This window comes from Zingiber officinale, chromosome 5A, assembly GCF_018446385.1.
Source record: "Zingiber officinale cultivar Zhangliang chromosome 5A, Zo_v1.1, whole genome shotgun sequence".
NCBI lineage: Eukaryota > Viridiplantae > Streptophyta > Magnoliopsida > Zingiberales > Zingiberaceae > Zingiber > Zingiber officinale.
The window spans coordinates 126,897,535-126,905,351 of NC_055994.1; the positions used below are offsets into that span (position 1 = coordinate 126,897,535).

A 7,817-nucleotide genomic window follows, 5' to 3' on the forward strand; every position below is an offset into this window, starting at 1 on the left:
GACCAAGTTCGGGAAGCTCATCCAAGGGCTCGGATCGTTGAGTCGGTGAAGGATGGTGTGGAAGACATCCGAGGGACCGCGCGGACGAGGAGCAATGGAGTGGAGCCGAAGGAAGTGGACTTCAAGGCAGCGTGAAGGATGGCACGGAGAGGAGCCGCGGGCTCGGGTGCATCTGAGGGACGAAGGCCGAGGAAGAGGACTTCAAAGGCGACTCCGGAAAGGATGAGAGGAGTGAATGTACTGGGACCAGTCGACTGGTCATGGGACCAGTCGACTGATCTAGCTTCACAGAATGCACAGAAGCATTCTGTGCTTGTCGACTAAGGGGACCAGTCGACTGGTCCTAAGACCAGTTGACTGGTACATGACCGTTGGCAGAAAACGGGCTCTAAAGAGAGCCGTTGGCATTGCCTAATGGCTAGCACCAGTCGACTGGTGCATGGACCAGTCGACTGGTGTCAGGGTTTGAGTTGATTGGTGATCAACTCTTTCCTCTTACTTAAGGGGAGCTTTGGGGCATTGAAGGGGTTACTGATACTCATTGTAAACCTTCTGAATCTTGCCCAAAGCTTCCAAGCCAACTCTCTTCCTTCTAGCCCTAAGTTTCATCTTGTAAAGAGGAAGAGAACTTTGTGAGAGGTTTGCTCCACCGAGAAGGAGAAGCTTTAGCCGGAGATTGCCGGGGACTGATCCACCAAAGGATCAAGGGCTCGTCCACCTCAAGGACACGTCGTGGAGTAAGAGCAAGCAATCTCCGAACCACGTTACATCGAGCGTGTTAGCGTTTGTATTCTCGTTTATGTTTCATTGTTTTAGTTTCTATATTTCCGCTTGCGCAAACTAACGTATTGTAGAGAAGAAATCGATTTGGGGGTGGCCTAGCTATCCAACCCCCCTTCAAGCCGGCCACCGATCATCCAACAATTTTTTCTAGAAGGTATAACTAGTAATTTTTCCTTTCCGCATCATACTAGTTATTTTTGGAAATAATACCAAATACAAGAGACATGCGATTCTAGTATTTCGAATATGTTTTTCGATGTTGTGTTCTTTTATTTTTCTTTTCCTTGTGATTTGATTGTTCCTTTCGGTTAACCTAAAGTTATTTTAGGAAATTAAATATTAGCTTTCCATAAAAGGTTTTGTCTAGTCGGTGGTGGTTGCTCCCATATCCAAGAAGGACATGTGTCTCGCCACGTCAGTACTGGGAACCAATTATGGAAATTAATATTTAATGGAATTAAAAACTTAGGTGATTTGGATTGAACGTGTTAAGTTCCGCAGGAGATCCAAGTCAAAACCTAAAAGAACAAATAGATTAAGTTTTGGATCAAACGTGTTAAGTTCCGCAGGCGATCCAAAATTTAATTTAAAAGAACACATGGTAGATAGGAAAAGGTTCAGACCTTTGTACAAAATTTTTATACAATGGAACCTCTAGGTTTTTCCGAGTAGCAACCAACAGGAAGATGGCTTGGCCGTGTGAACCTCACACGGTCGTGCCAAGTTTTGAAGCCTAATAAAGCCTAGGTCGTGTACACTACACGGCCATGTCAGTTTTTCAGAGACCAGAGAAGCCTCGGCCGTGTATGCTACACGACCGTATGAAGTTTTCAGTGAGCAAGAGAGTGTTGGTCGTGTGCACCACACGGCCCTGCCAGGTTTCTAGAGGCGAAGGCAGTACAGGTCGTGTAGATCTACACGGTCGTGCAAGGGGGGCATTGGTAGAGGCAAGCCATGGCCGTGTACCTCACACGGCCGTGTGAGGTTAGCAGAGAAGAGAATGGGGTAGGTCGTGTGAACCTCACACGGCCGTGCCTCGGGGCCGTGTGGCGCCCGAACCCCTCTTCTATATAATGCTTCCTTCTTGATTTGAGAGGGGATCTTCTCCCCTTTGGGAGAAAGGAAGATTTGGACGATTTCCTTCCATCTTGGAGGGATTTTCTGGCGATTCGAGGGAGGTTCTTCATCGATTCGACTCCAAGATCGTGGGATTGGATCCGAAGACCGTTCTTCTTCGTAGATAAGTTTTCTTTATCTCCTTTCTTGGATTTGGAGGGATCAAGAATGCTTGTAATATTTCTTTCTTTCGGATTTTTTTCTTCGATTTATGGAGTAGATCTTTTGTTCTAGGATGGAGGGAGTATTTGTAAGGATATCTTGATGTAAAACTCTTGTGGATATGTCAATTTCCTATTTCTATGATTTTGTCCTATTTTGTATCTATTTGATCTTGTGTGGAATGTTGTGATTGTGCCTAATTACCATGCTTGATTGAGAATTTGGATATCTTGTGGATCTTGAAGAGGTAATTCTTCATTCGATTTTCCAAGGGATCTTCGTGACAGGAACATGCCCGTGTAAGGATGTTTGAGGGATTATCTTGAAGGGGAAATTAGGTATTTCAAGAGGGTAGGATAGATTTATGCATTAATCTTTATATCTTGATGGGTTGATGAGTGATGGATTCTTATGTTGATTTTCCGAGGGACGCATGTAACAGGCAAGCCCGTGTAAGGACAACATAGATTCATTCCTAATTAATCAATTTAGGTATGGATTTCAGTCCTAGGTCTGTTCTCTATTGCAAGAGGGAACCGACAACCTTCTACAAATGATGGACAATTGAGAAAAAGAATTTGGTAGATCATTTACATTGAACAACCTTACAAAGAAACCAACACTCCTAGAATATCCCTTATCATTGCCTTTATTCTTGTTGCCTATTCTTTCATTCTTTGTTTACCTTTCATAGTTACACTTAGACTTTGTCAATCCATTGATTTGTAGTCTAGCTAATTCGCGTTGAGATATTCTTAGTGCTTATTCTAGTCCCCGTGGATACGATAATCTTTTATATTACTTGCGATATTTTCGTACACTTGCAGAGGTCAACACTAGGTATGCGCTATAGTGATTCTTCACAATAAGCTTTGGGCTACGGATGCGCTATAGGGGTTCTTCATCTAGGGTTCTTCCCTTATAATCTAAAAATAAATAAACTCTTTAAATATTTACACTGATCTTTATTTTTTGTTTTTGTAATTACTTCAATTTATTTGAACATTTTGGTGACTCAATTTAGCTGTGTCAAACGCCGACGAGGCCACGAACACTTCCGATGAACCCTGAACCACCTATCCCTTCCTCCGACGTCACTCCAAAGACTAGCCTAAGACCTAACCCTCATGTCACCATTTAGCGGAAGCCCGCCGGTGCAAAGATGGTCGGAAAATGTGGAGAGAAGTTGGAGCTTTACTCTCTAGAACCAAACTTGAGATCCTGACTGACTTAGAGCCCAATCATTATAGGTGATATGATTTATTGAAGGGGCATTTCTTGAAGGAGGTTTAATTTTCATATTATTGTTATTTCCCTATGAAGCCCTATATAAATCGACCCTACCACCTCTATGAGTAACAGCCGCCACTCTAACATAGCCACTGATGGACAACAACGAAGGTTTTCCGGTATCAGATGCTCAGCCACCAGCTTCGCCTCCACCTCACCGCCTTCCCTTTTTGAAGAATTAGTGGGAAAGCTGTAATACGAATCTACAATGGTTAACAATTTTCTTCCAGAATACTTGAGGAACTACCAAGAACTGAAGCTAAAACTTCAAGCTAAAGAAGCGGAACTCGAAGCTGAAAAGCAGGTACGCAAAGTTGAGTAGGTAATTCAAACTGAACACATGATTAAACTTGATAAGCATGTGCTCGAAGGTAAGCGGATAATAGAAACTGAACGAAATCTTAAACGGAAAGCCAATAAGCGTGCACGCGAAGCTGACAAATAGGTAATCGATGCTGACAAGCAGGTACAAGAAGGTAAATGTAGGCATAAACTCGAACTCAAAGCTGAATGGAAAAAATTGAAAGCTCAAAAGCAGCTACTTGAAACTAAATGGAAGCTGAAGCTAAAAGCTGAGCATTAGGTAATTTTAGCTTAATAGAAAGTTGAGAATCAGAAACACGAAGCTGAATGGAAACATAAAATTGAAGCTAAGAAGCAGGTTAAGATTATCTGCATTGCGGTTGGAGTGGTTGTACTGAGTTTTGTGCTAGGAATGCGCTGTAGTGATTCTTCCGACAAAGTTTTGTGCTACGGATGCGCAATAGGGGTTCTTCGTCTAGGGTTCTTCCCTTACCATCCTAAAATAAATGAATTCTGTGAACATTCAGATTGATCTTTATTATTTATTTTTGCAAGTACTTCAATTTATCTGAACATTTCGGTGACTCTATGTAGCTGAGTTAAATGCCTGTGAGGCCACGAACACCTCCGATCAACCCCCTCCGACGCTGCTCCAAAGACTGGCCTAAGACCTAACCCTCATCTCACCATTTAGCTAAAACCCATCGGTGCAAAGATGGTCGAAAAATGTGGCGAGAAGCTGGAGCTTCTCTCTCTAGAACCGGACCTGAGATTCTGACTGACTGAGAGCCTAGTCATTATAGGTGATAGGATTTATTGAAGGGGCATTTCTTGAAGGAGGATTAATTTTTGTATTATTGCTATTTTCGTATGAAGCCCTATTTAAATTGACCCTATCGCCTCTATGAAAAGCATCTTCCACTCTAATGTAGCCACCGATGGACAACAACGAAGGTTTTCTGGTATTAGACGCTCCACCGCCAGCTTCATCGCCTGCCCCGTCGCCTTCCCTTTTTGCAAAAATTGTGGAAAAGCTACAGTATGAATCTACAATGGTAAATGTTTTTCTTCCCGATTACTTGAGGAAATATAAAGAACTCAAGCTAAAAATTAAAGCTAAAGAAGCGGAACTTAGAGATGAAAAGCAGATACGCAAATATGAGTAGGTAATTCTAGTTGAACGCATGGTTAAACTTGATAAGCAGGTGCTCGAAGGTAAGCGAATAATAGAAGCTAAACGAAATCTTAAATGGGAAGCTGACAAGTGGGTGCGCGAAGCTGACAAGCAGGCAATCGAAGCTGACAAGCAGGTACAAGAAGCTGTACGTCGGCATAAACGCGAACTCGAAACTGAACGAAAAAAACTAAAGTTGAGAAGCGGCTACTTGAAATTGAATGGAAGCTGAAACTATGAACTGAGCATCAGGTAATTGTATCTGAATGGAAAGTTGAGAACCAGAAACAAGAAGTTGAATGGAAATGTAAAATTGAAGCTAAAAAGTAGGTTAAGATTATCTGCATTGTGGTTGGAGTGGATGTACTGAGTTTTGCGCTAGGAATGCACTGTAGTGATTCTTCTGACAAAGTTTTGTGCTACGGATGCGCTATAGGGGTTCTTCATCTAGGGTTCTTCCCTTACCATCTAAAAATAAATGAACTCTGTGAACATTCAGACTTATCTTTATTTTTTATTTTTGCAAGTACTTCAATTTATCTGAACATTCAGTGACTCTGTGTAGCTGAGTTAAATGCCGACGAGGCCATGAACACCTCCGATAAACCCTAACCACTTGTCCCTTCCTCTAATGTATCCACTGATGTGCGTAGATCTTATAATCTTTTATGCATGTTTGGACACACATTCACGTATTTTATTCATGATAGATTTATGTATTCTTACACTCCTTATCATGTTTACAGCATAATTACTCTTATATTTCGGAGATCTGCTCTTTGTGTGCATTTGTGTGGATAGGGATAACTTTTGGAGCAAAAACGGTGATCATCGACGTACTGGGGAGCAAAGCAGAAGGCTACCTGACACTGGCCATATAATCATACACGGTCGTGCAACACATCCATAGGAGAAGGAGAAAACGACGTGTGACCCTACATGGTCATGTGAAGCATCCAGCGCCAGAGAAGAACACGGTTGTGTGCATCTCACGTAGCTGTGTCACTTAATCCGCAGCCAAGAAGGAGTTGGTCGTGCGATCCTGCACGGCCATGGCACGGGTCGTGTCGTGCTCGTGCCCTTCCCTATAAAAGGGGTTCTAAACTTCTTCTCAAGGAGGAGGATACGGCTGTTCGAAGAAAGATCACCTTGGTGTCGTTCCACACCATCCCAGACCTCCATTCAACAATCTGAGGGTTTCTTCATAATCACATCAACTCTGGAGGCAAAGGGTTGGATCCAAGGATCACTCAACGCCATTGGTTAAGCGTTTCTCTTCCTTCCTTCTCTTAATTTGGAATTGAATGTTGTATATCATGATGTCTTTGGGTTTTCCTCTTTCGTCTATGGAGTAAATTCATTGTTCTAGAATTAGAGAGTAGTTGTGGTTAAGGGTGCGATGTAACAACTCATGTTTATTCCTTTTACCTATTATGTGATATTGACTTGATCTTGTATCTATTCTATTTGACATGCATGAGAATTTTCCGCGTTTGATTGTCATGTAGATTGAATGTTTGTGTAGGGATTGAAAATCTCGTAGAGAGAGTACTTTAGATTGTATACCCAAAGGCCCTAGTGACAAGGGTAACCCGTTCACGGATGCGTAGGATATTCCCTTACAAGGAAACCATGCTGAACTCATATCTTTATCTTTATTGTTATTAACTCGTCGTGTGTTCCTCTGATCTATAACCGAGGTGCCCTGGTGATAAAGGTTAACCATTACCGGATTTCACAGGGATCATCTCTATTCAATACTTAGAGATAATGACTCTAACTTCCTATAAGGGTGCATTAATTGAAGATAGGAAAATGGTAGATTGTGACACATTAGTACACATCACAATGAAATCGAACTCCTAGAATACTCCCCAAACCGAGATAAACAACTTTACCTCTAGCACTTTCATATTCCTTTTAGGTTTCATATTTCCTTCTCAATATATAACTACCAACCATTGATAGTTTAGCTAATTCTATGTAAGCGATAGCTAGTGCTTATAACCAATCCCTGTGGATTCAATATCTTTTGTATTACTGACGACGTAACTGTGCACTTGCGGTACATAAAAAGTTTTTGACGTCGTTGCCAAGGACTGTGCTTATAACATTAGCGATAATCATATTGAGTTAGACTAAATCTTATTTTCTTTGTTTTTCTCTACATTTTTATTTTTTTTATTTCTGCAATTTTATTTTTTCATTATACTATCTATTTTGAAAAAAACCAACCTTCATTTTCTTATTGCACATAGAATATTCAAACATTGTTCTTACTTGCGAAGAGCTAATCTTTCAAGAGAACATCTGCCATTCGACTAGAGATTGATAGAACTTTCCTGAGGAGAAGAAACTTGCAAATACTCCAAGCAAAACAAGAAGCATCTGAGATGGCTGACTAACCTTTGAAAGAGTACATAGCACCCTATGCGCACAGGCTTTGGTCAAGCATCAGTAGACCATCAATTGAAGCTAACAACTTTGAGATAAAGCCTGCAGTAATCCACATGGTTCAACAAAGTCAATTTGGAGGGGAACTTAATTGCGAGTTTCAGACAGACAGACTCAAAGTCGTTATTTGAAGCATGGGATAGATTCAAGAGTATGCTCTGACAATGTCCCCATCATAGGCTTGAGAAATGGTTGGTGCTATATACATTCTATAATGGCATCAACTATCACACGAAGGTGTCCCTTGATTCTCTAGCAGGAGAGGTGTTAATGAAGAAAAGCTTAGATGAAGCCGAAGACATAATAGAAAATGTAGCCCAGAACCATCATCAGTGGGCATCTGAAAGATCTGGAGGCCCTTTCTCTGGAAATCCAATTAGGGCATCAGGAAAATTTGATGTAGATGCAGTCACACTGATGTCTACAAAGTTGGATGCTCTAACCAAAAAGTTTGAGACCATGGGAAACAGTACGACCAATGTAATTATATGTGTGTGTGAGACATGCGGAAGTTCGAACCATGCTCAAGAAACTT

At 41.5% G+C, this 7,817-nt stretch overlaps 1 pseudogene; it reads right to left on the minus strand.

The window, feature by feature from the left end:
* Positions 1-7,392: 7,392 nt before the first annotated feature.
* LOC121983620 lies at positions 7,393-7,465 on the minus strand (annotated as a pseudogene).
* Positions 7,466-7,817: the final 352 nt, after the last annotated feature.